General features: G+C 43.3%; 1 protein-coding gene across 3 annotated transcripts in view; it reads left to right on the top strand.

Annotated features, from left to right (window-relative positions):
* COL6A3 (collagen type VI alpha 3 chain) overlaps positions 1-23089 on the top strand; it is a 147834-nt gene that overhangs the window by 7797 nt on the left and 116948 nt on the right. The window contains exon 1 of one of the 3 annotated variants that reach the window (XM_067469959.1): positions 6893-6914. The exons of the other annotated variants lie outside the window; for them this stretch is intronic. The gene's annotated coding sequence lies outside the window, so the exon portion shown is untranslated. Of the gene's footprint in view, positions 1-6892; positions 6915-23089 lie in introns of those variants that run through there. 3 annotated transcript variants of the gene reach the window in all.

Raw genomic sequence — 23089 nt, 5'->3', positions numbered from 1 at the left:
GCACCACAGTTCAAAAGCATCTATCTTCCTTCCCTATGGTCCAGCTCTCACATCCGTAGGTGACTACGGGGAATACCATTGCTTTAGAATCATAGAATCAAAGAGTTGGAAGAGACCTCATGAGCCATCCAGTCCAACCCCCTGCCAAGAAGAATCCAGCCTTTGTTTAAAAGCTTCCAAAGAAGGAGCCTCTACCACACTCCGGGGCAGAGAGTTCCACTGCTGAACGGCTCTCACAGTCAGGAAGTTCTTCCTCATGTTCAGATGGAATCTCCTCTCTTGTAGTTTGAAGCCGTCCTAGCCTCCAGGGAGACAGAAAACAAGCTTGCTCCCTTCTCCCTGTGGCTTCCTCTCATATATTTATACATGGATATCATATCTCCTCTCAGCCTTCTCTTCTTCAGGTTAAACATGCCCAGCTCCTTAAGCTGCTCCTCATGGGGCTTGTTTTCCAGACCCTTGATCATATTAGTCGCCCTCCTCTGGACACATTCCAGCTTGTCAATATCTCTCTTCAATTGTGGTGTCCAGACACAATATTCCAGGTGTGGTCTAACCAAAGCGGAAAAGGGGGGTAGCATTACTTCCCTAGATTTAGACACTATGCTCCTATTGATGCAGGCCAAAATCCCATTGGCTTTTATTGCCGCCACATCACATTGTTGGCTCATGTTTAACTTGTTGTCCACGAGGACTCCAAGATCTTTTTCACACGTACTGCTCTCGAGCCAGGCATCCCCCATTCTGTATCTTTGCATTTCGTTTTTTCTGCCAAAGTGGAGTATCTTGCATTTGTCACTGTTGAACTTCATTTTGTTAGTTTTGACCCATCTTTTTAATCTGTCAAGATCATTTTGAATCCTTCTCCTGTCCTCTGGAGTATTGGCTATCCTTCCCAATTTGGTGTCATCTGCAAATTTGATGATCATGCCTTCTAACCCTTCATCTAAGTCATTAATAAAGATGTTGAATAGGACCAGGTCCAGGATGGAACACTGCTTGTGCCACTCCACTTGTCACTTCTTTCCAGGATGAAGAGAAAGCATTGGGGAGAATCGCACTCTGGGTTCGTCCATTTAACCAATTACAGATCCACCTAACCATAGTTTTGCCTAGCCCACATTGGACTAGTTTGTTTGCCAGAAGGTCATGGGGGACCTTGTCAAAGGCCTTACTGAAATCCAGGTATGCCACATCCATGGCATTCCCCGCATCTACCCAGCTTGTAACTCTATCGAAAAAAGAGATCAGATTAGTCTGGCATGACTTGTTTTTGATAAATCCATGTTGACTATTAGCGATGACCACATTTGTTTCTAAGTGCTTGCAGACCACTTCCTTGACAATCTTTTCCAGAATCTTGCCTGGTATCAACGTGAGGCTGACCAGATGGTAATTGTTTGGGTCATCCTTTTTCACCTTCTTAAAGATTGGGACCTCGTTGGTCCTCCTCCAATCTGCTGGAACTTCTCCTGTTCTCCAAGAACTCTCATAGATGATTGCCAATGGTTTGGAAATGACTTCCGCTAGTTCCTTCCTTTAACTATGTGGATCTTCATTGCCAGTGCGATGCCTCTACTCTTCACTATTTTATCGAGATTGGACATTGCTCTCCTCCCAAGAAGTAAACATCTTCTGATTTCCTGACTGTAGTCTGCATCCGCAGTAATCTTTGCACCTAGAAATACAAAGTCTGTCATGGCCTCCACGTTTTCTCCCTCTATTTCCCAGTTGTCAATCATTCTTGTTGCCTTAATCTTGGTTTTTCTGATGTTTAACTGCAACCCAGCTTTTGCGCTTTCTTCTTTCACCTTGATTTTAGCCATCAAAGTGCTATCATCTGCATATCTAAGGTTGTTAATGTTTCTTCCAGCAATTTTACCCCAGACTTGCATTCGTCAAGCCCCGCACATCGCATGATGTGTTCTGCGTACAAGTTGAATAGGTTGGGGGAGAGTATACAACCCTGCCGTACGCCTTTCCCAATCTTGAACCAGTCTGTTGTTCCATGGTCAGTTCTTACTGTTGCTACTTGGTCCTTATACAGATTCCTCAGGAGAGAGACAAGGAGATTTGGTATCCCCATCCCACCAAGAACTTGCCACAATTTATGATGATCCACACAGTCAAAGGCTTTGGAATAGTCAATGAAACAGAAATAGATGTTTTTTCTGAAACTCCCTACCTTTCTCCATTATCCAGTGGATATTGGCAATTTGATCTTTCGTTCCTCTGCCTTTCTGAACCCAGCTTGTACATCTGGCAACTCTTGCTCCATGTATTGCTGGAGTCTTCCTTGCAGGATCTTGAGCATTACCTTACTGGCATGAGAAATAAGGGCCATTGCACGAAAGTTTGAGCAGTCTTTAGCATTTCCCTTTTTTGGTATGGGGATATAAGTTGATTTTTTTCCAGTCTGATGGCCATTCTTGTGTTTTCCATATTTGCTAGCATGTGGCATGCATCACCTTGACAGCATCATCTTTCAGGATTTTAAACAGTTCAGCTGGGATCCCGTCATCTCCTGCTGCCTTGTTGTTAGCAATGCTTCTTAAGGCCCATTCAACTTCACTCCTCAGGGTGTCTGGTTCTAATTCACTCACCGCACCATCAAAACTATCCTTGATATTATTATCCTTCCTATACAGATCTTCTGTATAGTCTTGCCACCTTCTCTTGATCTCTTCAGCTTCTGTTAGGTCCCTGCCATCTTTGTTTCATATCATGACAATTTTTGCCTGAATTTTACCTCCAATGTTTCTAATTTTCTGTAAGAGGTCTCTTGTCCTTCCTATTGTGTTGTCTTCTTCCACTTCCATGCATTGCTTGTTTAAAAACCCCTTATTTCTTCTGGCTAACCTCTGAAATTGTGCATTTAGTTGGGCATATCTCTTCCTAACACAGTTTAGTTTTGCTTTCCTCCTTTCTTGGGCTACTTCAAGTGTCTCAGCAGACAACCATTTTGCCTTCTTGGTTTTCTTTTTCTTTGTTGTCGTCCCCTGAACAATGTCGCGGAGTTCTGTCCATAGTTCTTCTGGGACTCTGTTTACTAAATCTAGTCCTTTAAATCTGTTCTTCACTTCCACTACATATTCGCTAGGAATGTTAGTGAGATCATATCTAACTTATCTTTGTGATTTACCTGATCTCTTTAGTTTTATTCTAAATTGTACACAGATGGACTTATTGGAGCAGAGGCTAGAAAAATGTCCTATCATATCCTATAAGAAATTGTAAACAGGCCTTTAAAAACATATTAATTGTATTTATTGACATAGCTTACAAAATTTCACAGACCAAGCCACATCAGAATATGCTTAAGGTGGCTAAAGTTGTTATCAAGGGGAGAAAGAAGATTAGGAGATGCTGTAGTAGTTTCCTTTCCCTGAGTTTCTGGGAAGGGCAAGACTCAGAGATTTCAGAGATTCCCACTGAATTCTTAGGAGTGAGGCAGACCATTCTTCTGTTTTTGCCATCTGCTTCTTTGACCTGGAACTCAACAAAAAGCTCCTGTTTTGTAGCAGATTTCCTATGAAGAGAGTAAGGTGGTACTCCATTGTGATATTATACATTTTTCTCAAGAGAAGGCAATGATTTACAGTATCATAAGCTGCTGATAGGTCTATGAAGACAGCTTCTGTAATCTGCTGCCTTTCAAAACCATCTTCTATGTGATGAGGTTCAATACTTGTGATTTACAGCTTTTCCCTTTCCTGAAACCAGTTTGTTGTGGAATCATAAAAAGGTAAAGATTTCCCCTTGGCATTAAGTGTAGTCGTGCCCAACTCTGGGGGGTGGTGCTCATCCCCATTTCTAAGCTGATGAGCTGGAATTGACCGTAGACGCCTCCAAAGTCATGTGGCAGGCATGACTACATGGAGCGTTCTTACCTTTCCACCAGAGTGCTTCTTATTAATCTACTCACATTTGCATGTTTTTGAAATGCTAGGTTGACAGAAGCTGGGGCTCATAACAGATGGCATAACATTCTGGAGGCAAGAAAGTGGGTATCCATAATGTATGGCACTAGAATGTGCAGAATGGTGCTTCAGAATATCTCATAAATCTGTGCTTACAAGGAAAGGGAATACCCACTCCTGGTTGCTCACATTGGATCTACAATGACATATCATGAAGTTAGAAACTGCTTTTATGGTCAGTGTAGACTCATATAATGCAGTATAGGTTGGGGCCTCAGAGGGAGGATCCTTGTTTACTATGAGCAAGCTGCTCTTTCGTCACTATTGTACTTGTGCATCACTATAAATTAGTAACCCTTACCCAAAATGGTTTGATTAACATGTCATCTAATGCTCTGTAAAACAAGACATGATGTGTAAACCAGTAGCAGACAGGAAGGGTTAACAATTTCAGATTGTTTAGCCAGTTATGATGTCCAAAAAAGCCAAGCAGAATTAGTTGGCTGTGTGTGGCTGCCATCACTGTGTTTGCAGGAAAACATGATCCCTTAGGATCATACCCTTTTGTTTAAAAATTACTCTTCTTCCCTATGGAAAGTCAAAGATGTTGCATATCCTCCCAAACTTTGCAGATATAAACCAGACCATGGGTGACCAAGCATTATAATGTTGTGGTCAAAATTAATGAGGAAAACCATACTGTTCTACGTGGCCATATAATCCAGATTATCAAAGCAGATAATCCACATTATCTGCTTTGAACTGGATTATATGATTCTATACTGCCACACAATCCAGTTCAAAATAGATAATCTGGATTTTATCTGTCAATGTAGAAGGGCCCAAGGAGAGGCTGGAGATGTTTGTTTTTGACTGAGCCTGCTGGGAAGAGCAAGACTCCACCCTCTCCTCTATATTCCTTCACTGATGAGTTAACACAACTTTTGCATTTTGAACTCAATTTGTAGCAGTTGAAGTCAGCTCAGGAAAGGGGGAACGTGAAAGAAGGAGAAAGAAACTGAGACATTTTAAAAGCAGCTGAAAAGTGAGGGAGTTGGTTATTTTGGCTGCCCAGTCCAAATTGGGAGGGTGTAGTGTTCCCTGTGATGTTGCCATGCCTTTGAGTGGGGCCTCTTCCATTAGTGTTGGTGATCTCCACTGGTCCAGAAAGCAAGCAAGTCTAGTTGTGAGGTGGAATCAAGTTCTACAACTGCCAAGTCAAAGGAGCTCCCTGCTGGATCGGATAAGTTGTTAACCTGTTTTTCCCTTGTGATTCAGTGGCTCAGCCAGCCATAAAGTTCAATCATTTTTTCCATATCTTAATGTTCTGTATTTCACATTAAGATGCTGAGTGGCATGGGCGGGGATGGACGGTTGGTTAAAAATGTTGCAGCACACAAAGACTCGTTGAGTTCTGAGGGAGTTCCCTGCTTTCCCCTTGCAAATATACTTTTTCCTCTCACCAGTTTGGATTGAAACATCAGGAGCATAAAACAGATAAACTTAGCAATGATTTTTCCCCCAAAATATGAATGAATAAACAAATACAGCTCTCTTTTATGACAGTGTTGCTATTATTTAAAAGATGATTACCCTCCCTTCTCTGGTTTGCTTTCAATTTTCCTAATACTGGAATGGAAGCACTCAAACCTTTTCTATAAAAAAGCAGTGTTAGAGCATGGAAGGATCCACCTTGTGTCGGTAGAAAAAAGTGTGAGGCTGTAAAAATTAAATGGTTCCTTATTACTACTACTACTACTACTACTAATAATAATAATAATAATAGAATCAAAGAGTTGGAAGAGACCTCATGGGCCATCCAGTCCAACCCCCTGCCAAGAAGCAGGAATATTGCATTCAAATCACCCCTGACAGATGGCCATCCAGCCTCTGTTTAAAAGCTTCCAAAGAAGGAGCCTCCACCACACTCCGGGGCAGAGAGTTCCACTGTAATAACTCATTTGCATCTCTGTTTACCTCCAATATTATGACTCAAAGCAGGTTATTTAGTATTAAAAATCAGAACAGATTGAGAATATATATATAATTTTTTAAAATATTAAACATTCATTTCCTCTTCCCTGGGTCTGTGAAAAACAGCTGTCAAGTCAGATTTTAAGCCCATAGAATTGAATAGATGGAGATGTATTTCATAGATTCAACTTCCTCATTTTGCACCAAAGATTAATGAAGAATTGATTAAGTTGTTTTATCTGTAGGGCAATCTAATGCCAGCAACAGAAGACTTTGGAGTTAGAATGGAACATAGAGGGATGTCAACTTGAGTTCAGTGAAAAAATGACAATCTGGGTATAATTTACTGTAATTTACTCTTAAGCAATGCCTTTGACATATCTTGATTTTAAGAAGTACATTTGCAACAAAAGGGATTGTTCTCCGATTGTAAAAGGGTTGTACTGATTGAGTTGGGGCATTTTAAAAAAACATCAAACTGCCCCATTTTCTTATATTAGGGAATGGGACTTCTAACTGTGCCAGTTAAAGAGTCCCAGAAGCTCCCAGTCTCCCCATTTTTAAAAAAATCTGGCCTGTTTTCATTTTATATGGCTCTGTTGGACTTCAACTCCTGTATTCCTATTCATTAGATATGACAAGAGTTCTTATCTTTTGCCATTTTAATCCGAGAAGGGGATGGATCCTTTTTTCTTTATAAAAGTTAAGGTATAGTACTCATATTGACTAATGGATGTCAACTAGGCTTGAGCATAGATCTGTTTTTACCCATTTTTAAGGCTTGTCCAGTGTCTTCAGAAGGCTGCAATGGCAAGGGACTGCCACCATGTTTTTTTCGACAAAGACGGATCACGTGGCAGCCAATCACGGCTCCTTCTCCCCTATTCAGCATCACAGTTGCATCCTGGCGTATTTTTTTGCTTGGCTTGGCCGCTTTCTTGAATCTTTATGATTTTCCTTTATTTTCTTGAATCTTTTTATTTAGTGAAACTGCCCGGGAATTGGGAACGTGCAAGACAGGTGAGTGGGGTGCGTGCGCATTTGGGGGCTTGGAGAATCAACCTTTTGGCTTTTCTTATCCCCTCCTCTCCTTCAGAAAATACTTCTAAAAGATAATTATTATTATTATTAATAGTAATCCTAGCAAACAAAAAGAAAACCTCACTACCACCTAGTTACCTCTCCTCTAAAGTAGAAAGTAGAAACAGCTTTAAGGAAGCATTAAATCCAAAGCAGAAAGGGGGGACACTACTCAGGCAGGACCTGCAGTGCAAATCATTGACGAGAAAAGAAAGGCCCTTTTAAAGGAACCCCAGAGAGATAGCTCCAGGTTGACTGCTCTTTCTTTCCTGGGAAGTGGGAAGCCTCCTTAAATGCCTTGGAAAGCTGCATGCAGGGAGAGAGTGCGCACCTGCAGCTTGTCTCCTCTAGAGTAGGAAGTAGAAACAGCTTTAAGGAAGCATTAAACCTGAAGCAGAAAGGCAGGAGGGGGAAAGAAGCCTCCTTAATGCCTTAAATTATGCCTTAAATGCCTTAATGGAAAGCTGCATACAAGGAGAGAGCACATTGCTGCAGCCTGTCTCCTCTAGAGTAGAAACAGCTTTAATGAAGTATTAAACCCAGGTCTCCTCTACAGAACAAAGGGAAAGGATCACAGAAAGAGTGGTAATGTAACTTCGATGCTTTATAATCACAAAAGGCCAGTTCAAATAAGCACATGATTTAGGACTAGAACAAAAGTCTTGTGACAGCAATCTATGTCTTAATGGCAGATGGCTACCCGCCTCCCTGAGGGCCAGGATGGTGTAATGGTTTGAAACTTGGATTAGGATTCTGGGAGACCAGGGTTGAAATTTATGCTCAGTCATATTGAAAACCCACTGGGTCACTTGGGGCAAGTCCCACTCTCTTGGCTTGAAAAGAAGGTAATGGAAAACTTCATTTGAACAAATATTTCAAAGAAAGCCACATAAAAAGGAAACAACTTGCGAGCGTGCGACAGCAACAAAATCTACTTACCTACCTTCTGCCAATGTAGAAGCCCTTCTGTGTTTGTTGATATCTCTTCCACCACTTGTTCATGGACATGCTTTAGAAAATGAATTTTTGATTGTGATATGGTTGTAGACTATCAGGACTCCAGCAGATGGCAGCAAAAGTGAGGCCACCCAATTGCCAAGCTGAAGTGACACACGCTAGGCATTGAATGAGAACTTTTTTCCCTGTATCTCCACTAAGGAGAATGAAATGCAGGCAGTCCCCAAGTTATAAACAAGATAGTTCCATAGGTTTGTTCTTAAGCTGCATTTGTTTGTAAGTTGGAACAGGTACTTTTTAACAGGTACATCTCTCTCTCTCTCTCTCTCTGTGTGTGTGTGTGTGTGTGTGTTTGTGTGTGTGTTATCATCATCATCATCATTTATATCCCTCCTTTCTCCCCATGGGGACTCAAGCCGGCTAACATCTATCCACACTAAACTGTTTAAAAAGAGCAATACATTTAAATAATAATAATAATAACAGTGTGGCATAAACATACATTAAAATGGCCTTTAAACTCATATCCCCTCCAGTCCCACCCACCCAAAAGCCTGTTGACACAGGGAAATCTTGACCTGCTTGTGGAATGGGGCCATTCTGGTTTCTCTTGGGAGAGAGTGCACAGCCTGGGAACAGCCACCGAAAAGACCCTCTCCTGTATTCCCACCAAGTGTGCTTGAATGGGTGGTGAAACCAAGAGAAGGCCCTGCTCTGTAGATCGTAGGTGTCTCCCAGGTTCATAGAAAAAGATGTGGTCCTTCAGATAACCTGGACTAGAACCATGCTGGGCTTTGTAGGTCAAAACCAGCACTTTGAATTGTGCTCAGAAAAGTGTTGGCAGCCAGTGGAGCTGTTGCAACAGAGGAGTCATATGCTCCCTGTAGCAAGCTCCAGTTAGCAGCCTGGCTGCTAACTTTGGACCAACTGAATTCTCTGAACACTTTTCAAAGGTAGAGCGCATTACAGTAGTCCTACCAGGATGTAACCAAGGCATGTACCACAGTGGCCAGATCTGACTTCTCCATCGGTGCACTAGCTTTAACTGCAGTTGTAATTACAGTAATTATAACAATGCAATGAGAGTAATTTTAATGTGACTGATGAATGGAAAGACCTTGGACTATGATTTGAACTTGTGTGATGTTTTAATAATTGATGTTTTAATTATGCGGTTTTAACTGCAATTGTTATTTTTGGAATTGTATGTTGTCAGCATCAAATTGCTGCCTGATGTGAAGTCACCTCGAGTCCCCTTCGGGTGAGAAGGGTGGGGTACAAATGTGAGAAAGAAAGAAATAAACAGTGCACTCCTGGTCACTGCTGATACCTTGGCCTCTAGGTTCAGAGCTGAATCCAGGAGTACTCCCAAACTGCGAACCTGCACTTTCAGGGTGAGTGTAACCCCATCTAACACAGGCTGACTTCCTATTCCCAGATCTGTCTTACAACTGACTAGGAGCACTTCTGTCTTGTCTGGATTAAGCTTCAATTTATCTGCCCTCATCCAGTCTATTACAGCTGCAGGTCACCAATTTAGCACATGATCTGCCTTCTTGGAATTAAGTGAAAAGGAGTGATATGGTCAATTGAAAAGCTGCTGAAAGGTCTAGGAGAATCAACACATTCCTCCTATCTAGTTCCCTCCACAGGTCATCCACCAAGGTGACCAAAGCTGTCTCTATCCCATAACCAAGCCTGAAACCAGACTGAAATGGATCTAGATAATCTGTTTCATCCAGGAACCCTTGGAGTTCCAAAGCCACCACATGCCCCAGAGCCTTACCTAAAAATAGGAGGTTGGAGACTGGTCTGTAATTGTCCAGTACAGTGGCTGGAAGGGCCTTTGCACAATTAAAACTAGTGCGCCAGCTGCAACCATACCTCGTGAAGTCTGATTTGACCATGGTGGTCCATGCCTTAGTTACCTCTAGATTGGATTATTGCAATGCACTCTACATGGGGTTTCCCTTGAAGACAGCCCAGAAACTTCAATTGGTCCAATGTGTGGCAGCCAGATTGTTAACGGGTGAATTACAGGGAGCGGTCAACCCCCTGGTTTAAGGAGCTCCATTGGCTGTCGTTTATCTTCTGATCCCAATTCAAGGTACAGGTTATCACCTTTAAAGCCCTGAATGGTTTGGGACCCGCCTATCTTCATGACCGCATCTCCTGCCACCAATCTGCACGACCTCTCCGATCCTCCGGGAAGGTTCTCCTCTCATCTCTCCCTCTATCACAGACAAGATTAGTGGGAACGAGGGAGAGAGCCTTCTCCGCTGTGGCTCCCCGTCTTTGGAACTCACTACCTGGTGAGATTAGGCAAGTCCTCTCCTTAGCAGACTTCCAGAAAAATTTGAAAACCTGGCTTTTTTTATGTGCCTTTAAAGAGTGACCCTCCACACCAATTGTGTTGCTGCATCTATAGTGTTCCCCCTATAACGCACCTTCCCCCATACTAAACCGAAAGCCTGTCCCCACTGTCTCATTTTCTTGGGCCCCCCTCATTTGCATATCTCCTACTCCTACCTCACGCAGGATTTTATCATTTTATCTTGTCCATTTGGCCTGCCCATCCTATCTGATTTTATATTGTGTGAATTTGTTTTACTGTTTTATTTTGTTATTGTAATTTTATTGTATTTTATTTATTCATGTATTTGTTTCTGTATTTGTAATTTACTGTGTTGGATTGTATTTGTAGAAGGCCTTGGCCTCATGTTAGCCACCCGAGTTCCCTATTGGGGAGATAGTGGCGGGGTATAAATACAGTTATTTGTTGTTGTTGTTGTTGTTGTTGTTGTTGTTGTTATTTGAAAACCTGGCTTTTTTTATGTGCCTTTAAAGAGTGACCCTCCACACCAATTGTGTTGCTGCATCTATAGTGTTCCCCCTATAACGCACCTTCCCCCATACTAAACCGAAAGCCTGTCCCCACTGTCTCATTTTCTTGGGCCCCCCTCATTTGCATATCTCCTACTCCTGTTGTTGTTGTTATTATTTGAAAACCTGGCTTTTTTTATGTGCCTTTAAAGAGTGACCCTCCACACCAATTGTGTTGCTGCATCTATAGTGTTCCCCCTATAATGCACCTTCCCCCATACTAAACCGAAAGCCTGTCCCCACTGTCTCATTTTCTTGGGCCCCCCTCATTTGCATATCTCCTACTCCTACCTCACGCAGGATTTTATCATTTTAGGATTTTATCATTTTGTATTTGTAGAAGGCCTTGGCCTCATGTTAGCCACCCGAGTTCCCTATTGGGGAGATAGTGGCGGGGTATAAATACAGTTATTTGTTGTTGTTGTTGTTGTTGTTGTTGTTGTTGTTGTTGTTATCATTATTTCAGCCCAGGTAGATTGCTACCAAGGCTATCCAGATTATTTGGGATGGGAAACAGTTTGGGATTGGCTAGCTCTCTGTTCTTAACTTTGCCCACTGGGTGATGTGTGTGTGTGTAGAGAGAGAGAGAGAGAGAGAGAGAGAGTGCTTTGGATAGCTTGGAAAGGGGTTCATCCCTGTGTTGTTTGTTTTTCTGCTGTGCCCCTGTTCAGAAGATTTCGCCTCACTTTCTGTCCCTATGAGAATTGGATTTTGAAAAAAAAATATTGTTGTGGAAACAAAGATCAGTGATAAAGCTTCAGTGGTGGCACCTTTTCCCTATGATAATAAGTCTTCCAGGAGTCAATTTCCCTTCTGAGGGTTAGATTTCTCTCACTTCCTGTTGTCTCACCCCTGTTCTTAACTATGAGTTCTTTGTATGTTGGATGTTTGTAACTCAAGGACTCCCTATAGTTTCATTTCACATACTCATATATTTAATCTTGTCAACTTCAGTGGGAGTTGGAAAGGACAGCACAGAACTTGATTGCTAGTTTAATGACCTCATCACATGAATGACATCCAGTATTGTGATTCACCAGCCTATGTGGCAATTTGGGGTGGCAGCGGGACAATCCCAGCGCCCCAGCTGGCAGCTGATGCTTCCCCATCACACATGGGGAAGCTTCGCCATGTGGCTCAATCCCATAGTAGCCTTGTTGTTCCTAATGGAACACAGGGAGAATACCATGTTGATGGTGCAGCGTCCTGCCATATTGCCATTGCTTTTCGCCCATGGAGCCAATGTCATCTGATGGGTGGCATGGGGCTTTTTGAGTAAACTGAGGTAGAAGCATCCTAAGATGCTTATTTTTCACATGTGTTGAGGTTGTAAGCAAAGTGAGATCTACAAACAAAATTTGCTTCTTTGATGAATTTCTTTATTGAGATACTTACTTACTTACTTAGGCGATCCCTCATTGGACAAGTAAGATGGTCTTCCATTATGGATTTCCTTGTGGGTCCGTATGTGGCTGTGGAGCCCTATTCGTGCTCTGCATCTTCTTAAGTTCATTTTCCTTTTTTGGCCGCAGGGTGGTGACCCCACTGGACACGGCAGTCCAGTCAGGGATAAGTGAGGCAGACTATGTTTAGGGCACCTTTTTTAGCCCCCTCCCCATGTGGGGTGAGCAGAGTGGGTCCTCAAAAGGGCTGCTCAGTCGCAGATACAGCTGCCGAACTACTCAACTGCCTCGGACCTTGAGGTAGAACGACTGAGTCCGTACCCACCGCCCATGTGCCAGTCTGTGACTAGGGGCTTCCAGATTTCACAGTCCTGCCCCCGTCGCCACTCGCTGATCGCCATGGGACTTTGGTTGGTTTGTTTTTATTTTCTTTGGAAGATGCCTGTGCTTGGGTTTTTTTAATGTGTGGAGGTCAGTGTACAACTGATCAACACACAGACTTCACAGAGTGAGGTTCCACTGGTGATGTAGTTTAACACAGTGACCGTGGCTTCTCAGTCTGTTGCAGCCTTCTTCCGCCTTCGCAGCTGTTGTAACATGTACCATGTTATCCTCCGCCTGCTCCGCCGTTGAGGTCTTTGGGTCTTCGGACTGTGCTTGGTCTGGAAACTCCCCCGCGGCCACTCCTGGGAGTGCACGACTCCAGTTGTTGTGCCTACAGGTTCATCGGAACACACAAGCCCCCTCACCATGACAAGGTGACAGTCCATCGAGGGGGTATTGAGATAGGAACCACTTAGAGAACAGTAGTATCTATTTAACATCCACATTGCAATACAAACTTCAGTTAAGAACCTAAGAAGAACATTGCTACATCAGACCAAGAATATGTTGAAGCCAGAATCTGTATTCAGCCTAAATGTATTCCTCACAAATGGGGAGGGGTGATGATAAATACTTCACATGCAAATGGTCTCGGGTCTAACCCCAGCCCCTTCAACCCAACTGAAACATTAGAGCAGTGTTGGGGAAATGCTTTTATATTGAGGACCACATTTTCTTGTAGAGAAACATAGTTGGGACCACAAAACAGGATGTTCACGGGTGAAGTCAAAGGTGAACATAGACAGAATTATCTGACAGTTGCGTAGTTCCCACCTTTTCTTTATCCCTTCTTTCTTCTTGTTTCTTTCCTTTTGCTTCTCTCACTGCACCTCTCCTTCTTTTTATTTCTTTTTTCTATTCTTCTTTTCCACCTCCCTCTGATTTTATCTGACTACTAAATATCCTTTCATGCAACAATTCAACAGGAGGAAGGCTTCCATTTGAACAAATGGCTAAACCTGATTATCACATGTCTGTGGTGTGGTATGATTTAGTGTGGTGGTTCTCAACCTTTGGATCTCCAGGTGTTTTGTAGGCCTGGGCGGTTTCATTTTGTTAATTCGTAATTCGTTAATAATTCGTTAATTTTTCCAATTACAAAACGATAACGAACCATTCTGGAGCAATCATTTAAAAAATGAATTTTTAAACACGTTTTGTAAATGCTTTGTATTTCGTTATTGTATTCGTTTCGTTATTGTTCTGAGGTCGTTTCGTTATTATTTCCGCATGTCTGGGCCAGTTTTATGGTTTAATTAGTGAAAAAAAATTATAATATCACACCAACAGTCAAGAACAGAGGGAGAGGAAAGCTTCAGAAGTTTTTGGAGGTTTTTTAGCGTATTTCGCGGTCGCGTCCGCCATTAACGAATCGATTCGTTATTGTTTCGGAAATCGATTCGTTAATTTTTTACCATTTACGAAATTTCGTAAATATCGAACTTTTTAAAAGGAAAATTTTGTAATTATTTTAAATATCGAAACAAAAAAAAACCCCAAATACAAATCGATTTTAGAAACAAATTTTTGCGTTGTTACCCAGGCCTAGTGTTTTGGCCTTCAACTCCCAGAAATCCTAACTGGTAAACTGGCTGGGATTTCTGGGATTGTAGGCCAAGGCACCTGGGAACCACTGATTTAGTGAGACAGGAAGGGCCTCAAAGTATTTGATTTTTACCAGTTATGGAGGTCAACAGTTTTGCACCACTCTCCTGGAAAGCTGGTTCTAGCACAAATAATATTCAGCTGGATTCTCATATTTTCTAAGCTCTTTTGTCTTGCAGTCCCTAACAAATTGTTCACTTATTATTCCAAATATATGCAAAGCTTTGAACATTGTTCAAATTTTAGCCTTTGCACAACTGGTCTCAAAGGATATTAAAGATGAAGCTAATGGTATTTCAAAAATATCATTCCAAATTTATGCAAAGCTTTGAACTTTGTTCAGATTTTAGCTTTTGCACAACTAGTCTGAAAGGATGTTAAAGATGAAGCTCAAGGTATCCCTCCCTTCATATCTGTGTGCTGAGCTTGTGCTGGCAACTCATGTACCCTGACATCTTGTTAATTTTATATAGTTTGTCTTTGCTCTTAACCAGATGTTAAACCTCTCAGTCCCACATGACTTTTTAAAACAAACTAGATTAAATGTGAAGTGAGGCAAGTATGTGAGGAATTATGGCAAAGTCACATTTATTACACAATCTTTTTAATAGTACAGATTGAATAAATATTCAACAATATTCAATTTTTTTTAAAAAAATGAGAACCTTCACAGTTGATGATCTAGTCCGTATAAAATGATGTTTGCACAGAAAACATCATTTCTTGTGCACAAAATTACATTTCTTCTGCAGGAAAAACAGTTTCCTGTGAAAAAATGCCATGGAACAAGTCTTGAACTGCAATTAAGGGTGAATCCACAGAAAGTCTATATCCCAGCCTCAGGTCCTATCTACACTGCCATGTAAAATCCAGATTATCTGCTTTGAACTGGATTATATGGCAGTGTAGACTCATATAAACCAGTTAAAAGCAGATAATGTGGATTATCTGCTTTGATAATCTGGATTATATGGCAATGTAGAAGGGTAGTATGCAGTATCTTCGCCCAGTTTAACCAATGAATGAGTTTCATTCATTCATTTTAATCCCAAATCTAATTGGCCTTGAATGCCAGACTTCCTGAAGTCACCTCAGTTCAAAGGGGGAATTGCTGGCATCTTCACATGTTCCCTGTATCAGATTACTTTAGGACCCCATCCACACTGCCCCTATTTCCCAGGAGATAATCTGGGATAAGCTCCTGGAATATAGGGCAGTGTAGAAGGGGCCTCAGGGCAAAATATCAAGGCAGACAATTCACAATATCTGTTTTGAACTGGGCTATCTCAGTCCACACTGCCATATAATGTGGATTTTATACAGCTGTGTGGAAGGGGCCTCAATCTCAAAACCAGAGTGGTTGTCTGTGTTTTGTTTTTCTTCCGGGCATGCATATGGATATAGGTATTTCAGCATAAATCTATCAACCTATCACCTTTCTTCTTTTCCTGTCAATATTCTAACCCATCTGTACTTCCATTGAATGGTTTTCCCTACCTTCCCTGTCTCATTCTCCTATATGAGTGATTGAGTGAATGCAGGATTGTTAAATGTCTTTGCCAGGAGGTGTGGAGGACTTTATCACATTGAAGTTCACATGGTGGGCAATAGCAGGGGGATTCGCCATGCATTGTGGCGGGCAGCATGGGGAACCTATCACCCCACGCTCCACTTCATCCTTACTTATCCCACAGGGTGAAGAGCCATCATCTGGCTCCCTCCCCCCCCCCCCCCATTCTTCTCAATGATAACGCAGGAAGTTCTTGTTGCCTCAACACTTTAACCTCTGTTCTGGGTCAGAGCCCTGCTGGAAGTAGATGTTCATCATTTGATGGGATCTGGTGGGTTCCATTCCTGAACGGAGGTGAAAGTGTCGTAGGACAGGCAAATTTGCTTGTGTGATGAGGTTGTAATTCTCTGTGTAATAGGCAGACTGAATAGGATGGAGGGCAGATGGCCCTGTTCCTGGCAATGAGAACACAGGAAGCTCCTCATGTTCTTGTTGCTCCATTGTAAGATGTTTTCTGCACAGTTTGGAGATGGCCCCCCTCCAGAAGTAGCTGTGTGTCGTTTGACGGGATCCATTAGGCTCAGTCCCTGAGCTGTGCTGAAAGTGTCCTATGATGGGTAAGTTTGCCTGTGTGATGAAGTGGTAGGTCAACAGTGAAAGGGCACCAGGCATAGATTTTGGTGGATCTCTTTGTCCTCTCCCCATATTCTGCTCTTTCTGTCTTCCCCAGAGACCCGTGAAAAGAAGTTCCTTCACTTTGCAAACATGTCTCCCAACAATTTCAAGATTTAGGAAAATGATTAATTATTTTGCAAGTTTGAATCCAGTTTCTGTCCCTAAATATTGTTCTTGCACCAAGATTAATATGATCTCTTGCTTTGTTGTAGAAGACTTTTTTAAAAATAATATCACATAATCAGTTTCTCCAAGATAGGGAGGAGAGTCAAAACAAGAGTGAACAAGAGCATGGGGAAAAGGCCTGCTGTAGAAACAGCCTTGGTCTCTTTCCTTTTAGGAGCAAAGCAGAGAGAGCTGCCTCTTCATGATTTCAGCTCCAGCTGGAGCCTTCATCCCACATCTTGCTGAGAGCCCATCTGGCGTGATGCAAGGGAGGGAAGAACAGGGAGAAGCCTTGGGTGGACTCATCTTGCACAGCTATTTCTGAGCTTTTGACCTTTTGCTTTGAAGCCATCCCTGCCATATGGACTGTGATCTGAACTGTTACATTTGTTCCCTGTGAAACACCACATTCATCACTTTGCACATCTGAGTTTATTGGCACTAAAGCAATGCATGTGTTTGTGTAATATATTCCTCAGCTACATTCTTGGATCTTGGCAGAATGACATCTTCCCTCCCCATCTCCAAACTTAGTTCTTTGGAGGGAATGGCAATGGCATGAGTTACAGCTTCTCCTTCAAAGGGAAAAGTGGCGGTCATTGCCATATTTGTATAATTAAGAAGCCAGGAGATGAAGTATGTTTGATTGGGCTGCCGATGCTTTGAAACAATGATCTTGAGTAAAGCTATAATCCATGGAAAGTTAACTGGAAGAACAAGGAAATCCGAAAGGCTTCCTATCTGGGGGGGGGGGGGGGGGAGATCATGTGGCCTCCAATAATGGTTGCTAGGCCACAGAGGAAGGCTGCAGACAACTCCTTCCTTTAAAATAATGCTTAATGAGTTGTGAGTTTTCCGGGCTGTATGGCCATGTTTCCAAAGCATTTTCTCCTGATGTTTTTGCCCACATCTATGGTAGGCATCCTCAGATGTTGTGAGGTCTCTTGGAAACTAGACAAGTGAGGTTTATATATCTGTAGAATGTCCAGGATGGGAGAAAGAGCTCTTGTCTGTTTGAGACAAGTATGAATGTTGTGATTGACCACCTTGATTAGCATTTAATGGCCTTGTAGCTTCAAAACCTGGCTGATTGCTGCCTGGGGGATCGTTTGTTGGGAGGTATTAGCTGACCCTGATTGATTCTTGTCTGGAATTCCCTTGCTTTTTTTTAGTGTTGCTCTTTATTTATTGTCCTGATTTTAGAGTTTTTTAAATACTGGTAGCCAGATTTTGTTCATTTTCATGGTTTCCTTCTTTCTGTTGAAATTGGCCACATGCTTGTGGGTTTCAGTGGCTTCTCTGTGTAATCTGACATGGTGGTTGCTAGGGTGGTCCAGCAGTTCTGTGTTCTCAACTAATATGTTGTGTCCAAGTTGGTTGATCAGGTACTCTACCATGGCTGACTTCTCTGGTGGAATTAGGCTACAGTCATGTTCCTTGATTCATGTTTGGTCCCTTGATGTATGGTAAGGCCACTTTTCCTCTGGGTGGATCTTTGTCTATACATCAAGAGAACCACTGACCGCATACGGAAGCTGATGAAGAAACACAACCTACAAACTATGTACAGACCCAATAAGAAATCCAACAAATGCTACTTTCAGCAGAGGACAAAAGGGATCCTCTCACCTCTGCAGGAGTCTCCCGTGTACCATGCAGTTGTGGACAAGTCTACATAGGGACCACCAAATGCAGCGCCCAAACACGAATCAAGGCTCATGAAAGGCACTGTAGACTACCATATTTTCCAGCATAGTAGATGACTGGGGGTATAAAATTACCCCCAACGTTTCCATCTAAAACTGAGTGTTTAGGATATACTCGCCATATAAGACCACTCCTCTTTTTTGTAGTAGCTTGAGAGAGCTTTCTTCTCTCCAGGCTTGAGGGTCATCTTCTGCCGGAGGCTCATGGCAAGGGAAAGCCAGCATAGGCTGGCGGCGGCGGGGACAACCCAGCGGTCCCCATGGCAATGCAGCTTGTTGCTCCTCCTCCCTGCGCCCTCCCTCCCTCGCTCTGCTCTCCTCCTCCTTCCTTCCTTCCTTCCTTCCTTCCTTCCTTCCTTCCTTCCTTCCTTCTTCCTTTCCTTCCTTCCTTCCCTTCTCCTCCTCCTTCTGTCACAACTGAGGAGGAGGAGAGCTTTCTTTGCTCCAGGCTTAAGGGTCCTCTTCTGCCGGAGACTCATGGTGAGGCAGAGCCACTAGACTGGTGGTGGTGGGACAGCCCAGCGGTCTCCATAGCAATGCGGCTTGCCACTCCTCCTCCCCATGTGCTCCCTCCTTCTGCCCTCCTCCTCCTCCCCCTCCCTCCTCCTCCTCAGGCCATGCTGCTCTGGACACTGAGGGTGGAGGAGGTGGGCAGCTGCCCTCCTGCTGGAGCAGGACACTCAAAGCTGCTGCACCCATCCTGCACTGCTTGGCTCCCTCTGTCGGGCTTCAGTCTCCCTGAAGGGCTCCTCCACCCCATGCCTGCCTCGGTGGAAGAGGAGGAGGAGGTGATGTGAGGGAGCCACTGGGCGATGGAGATGAGGAGGAGGAGAAGCCACCAGGAAGACTTGAGGCTTTTGCTTGGCACCCTTGCCAAAGTAAGCACCCACCCTTTAAGCAACATTTACTCATCCCTTCCAAAATATTTGATATAATAAATTTTATATCCGACATATTAGACAACCCCCGACTTCTGAGAGGATTTTCCAGGGTTAAAAAGCCGTCTAGTACGCCAGAAAATACGGTCATTCAACCAGAGAAGTCAGCCCTAGCAGAGCACCTGATCAACCAACCTGGACACAGGGGGCTAGAGCACAAATGGAGGAAATCTCGAGACATGTCTGATCAAGCACGGGCTAAAGCCTCTCTTAAGGCGTATACCGTAGCTATACAGGTAGCCAGGGAGTCTTTCACGACTATCCGTATAACATCTGCAGCAAATAGATCATTGGAATTGTTTCAGTTTGTCGGGGAACTCCTTCACCCACTTGTGGTGGAGGAGACCTTCGATGGCCCAGCAACTCGGTGTCGTGAGTTCACACACCATTTTGCAGACAAAGTTGCTCAAATACGTCTTGAGCTGGACTCCAATTTCACCACAGTTCCAGGAGAGGTGATTGAGGCATCTGCTTGTCCAACTTTGTGGAATTCTTTTAGGCTTGTTCTTCCTGAGACCGTGGAGGAGGTCCTTGGTGCTGTGAGGGCGACCACGTCGGCTCCAGACCCTTGCCCGTCTTGGCTAATTAAATCGGCCAGGGAGGGGTTGGTAGATTGGTTTGTGTTGATCATTAATGCATCACTGGAGCAGGGGGTTTTTCCATCCCAACTGAAAAAGGCGGTGGTTTGTCCACTCCTCAAAAAGGTCTCCCTTGACTCCACGGTGCTGAACAACTTCAGACCAAACTCCAAACTCCCTTTCTTGAGCAAGTTGCTGGAGTGGGTGGTCGCCTCCCAGCTCCAGGGTTTTCTAGATGACAACAACTACCTAGATCAGTCACAGTCTGTTTTCAGGCCTGGCCACGGCACCGAGACGGTCTTGGTCGCCTTGGTGGATGACCTCCGTAGAGAGCTGGACAGGGGGAGTGTGACTCTGTTGGTTCTCTTGGACATCTCAGCGGCTTTCGATACCATCGATCATGGTATCCTTCTGGGACGACTCTCTGGAATGGGTCTTGGGGGCACGGTTTTGTCATGGCTTCGGTCCTTCCTGGAGGGTCGATCCCAGATGGTGAAACTGGGAGACGCCTGCTCGGACCCCTGACCTTTGACCTGTGGGGTCCAGCAAAGCTCTATTTTGTCTCCCATGCTTTTTAACATCTACATGAAACCTATGGGAGAGGTCATCCAGAGTTTTGGAGTTAGGTGCCATCTCTACACAGATGACACACAACTCTACTACTCATTTCCACCTAATTCCAAGGAGGCCCCTCGAGTGCTGGACGAGTGCCTGGCCGCTGTGGCTATCTGGATGAGGAAGAACAAGCTGAAGATCAATCCCAACAAGACAGAGGTTCTCCTGGTCAATCATAAACCAGATTGGGGTTTAGGGTGGCAACCTGTGTTGGATGGGGTTACACTCCCCCTGAAGTCACAGGTCCTCAGCTTGGGAGTCCTTATGGATTCATCACTTACGTTTGAGGCTGAGGCGTCGGCGGTGTCCGGGAGGGCTTTTGTATAACTAAGACTTGTGCGCCAGCTGCGACCGTACCTCGCAAAGGTTGATTTGGCTGGGGTGGTCCATGCCTTGGTGACCTCTAGATTGGGTTACTGTAATGCGCTCTACGTGGGGCTGCCCTTGAAAATGGCTTGGAAATTCCAACTGGTCCAACGGGCAGCAGCCAGGATGTTAACTGGCGCGCCTTACAGAGAGAGGTCAACCCTCCTGTTTAAGGAGCTCCATTGGCTGCCGTTTACCTACCGAACCCAATTCAAGGTGCAGGTGCTTACCTACAAAGCCCTGAACGGTTTGGGACCTGCCTACCTGCGTGACCGCATCTCCGTTTATGAATCCACATGCTCCCTTCGTTCATCCGGAGAGGCCCTGTTCGCGATCCCACCTGCGTCACAGGCGCGTTTGATGGGGACATGGGACAGGGCCTTCTCTGTGGTTGCCCCCTGACTCTGGAACACCCTCCCCAAAGACATTAGACTAGCACCCACGTTGGCAGTCTTTAGGAAGAACTTGAAGACCTGGCTATTCCGATGTGCCTTCCCAGAATAGGATAACCCCCAGCACCATGTCCCAGAAGCACTTTATTAGAGTTAAGATTCTCTGCACATTGCACTTGCCCAGAATTCCAACATACCACCATCACATCCAGCACTTTTTAACCTGTACCCATCACTGGCCCGGCCCTGTTTTTAATGTGTAATAGTGTAATGTTTTTGTCATTGCTTATGTTTTAATTTTTGCTTTGTATTGTATTGTTATTGTTTGCTGTTGTTGTGTTGAGGCCTTGGACTTTGTAAGCCGCATCGAGTCCTTTGGGAGATGCTAGCGGGGTACAAATAAAGTTTAATAATAATAATAATAATAATAATAATATTGGGGCAATTTTGGACCACTGTAACAAGTTGCAAAGTACACCTGTCTCTGCCAGTACTCCTTGATCCTGGATAAAGAAGCTGAACTGGTTTGTGCAATGAGAAAACATGTGGACAGTGAGGTAGATAGCCATCTAATGCCTTTCAGGTATTTAAGGACAGGAACCAGCAGGATGTTAGGAACCAGAGTGATCTCTAATGAATCTGTATATCTAGGCCCCATCCATACTGCCATATAAAATCCATTTTTGAACTGGATTATGTGTCAGTGTAGACTCATATAATCCAGTTCAAAGCAGATAATTTGAATTATATTCATGTATTGGAGTGGTAAAAAGACAAGATCTGGATTTTTTTGTTTCATACCATGACCCAAATGTTTATCTTCTAACCTTACAGAAGTGGCTCTACAGGTGAGGCTTTTTTCTTTCAAACCAATTGTCTTGTGGGACTTCAACATTTATGCTCAAGCCTCCTCACTTTAAACAGCTAATGATTTCATTGCTTAGAAATTAACCACTTCTCCCAATTAGTGTATTTTCCATACATGTAACGGGATCCTTTCTATCTATTATTTGCTGACTAAATGAAGATGTCCACCTGGTTTGAAAGAACCCAATTTTTAAAACAAACTAGATTAAATGTGAAATGAGGAAAGTATGTGAGGAATGACGTCAAACTCACATTTATTACACAATCCTTGTAATAGTACAGATGGAACGAATATTAGACAATATTTAAAAATGTTTTATTAAAAAAAACCAAGAACCTTAACAATGTTGACACAAATACAACAAAGCCTGGACCTCATAATGTGTCTGTTTTGACCATAATGGGACATAGGTTATCTTCTTTTTTTCCTCCATCAAGATGAGATGCAAGCAGGTTTTAACAGGCTACAATGGAAAATGGGATGTATTCTTTTAAAGTTGTGGGACCAGTCAAGACAAACAGCCACTGTGTCCAACACCTGAACCACCTGAAAAGGGACCACCATATTTTTGTCAATTTATGATACAGTTGAGTAGATTTTAAGAATTTAGTGGACAAGTAAACATAACTCCCTTTATAATCAGGCTGTTTGACCCTCTTCTGGTCAGTAAACAGTAAAAGGCTACCGGAGGGAGGGGGGCCAGAGGCTCCCGTGGGAAAGGAAGAGATGAAACATTAACAACCACCACCTATCGGATCTTCATGGCGGCCAATGGTGAAGTTCCATAAAAGGGACAAGTGGGTCCCGGATTCTAGAGCCACTCACCATGATGTGACTGTAACCAACAATCTAAATGTACCTTTACATGATTCTTGTGCTCATTATCTACATAGAGTAGGACACATACGTTTTCGTGGGTTGGAACAATTGGCAAAAGTTTGCCCTAAGTTAAAGATATTAAAATGTGATAAGTTTTTAGATTGTGCTGTTTGTAAACAAGCAAAAATAAAGTATTTCCCTGTTACAAAAGAGAATAAAATCAAAGTCAGTAGACCTTTTAAAGTCATACA

The sequence above is a fragment of the Anolis sagrei genome, chromosome 1 (assembly GCF_037176765.1).
Source record: "Anolis sagrei isolate rAnoSag1 chromosome 1, rAnoSag1.mat, whole genome shotgun sequence".
Classification (NCBI taxonomy): domain Eukaryota; kingdom Metazoa; phylum Chordata; class Lepidosauria; order Squamata; family Dactyloidae; genus Anolis; species Anolis sagrei.
The sequence above is the reverse complement of the archived record's forward strand: the minus strand, read 5'-3'. Positions and strand labels throughout refer to the sequence as shown.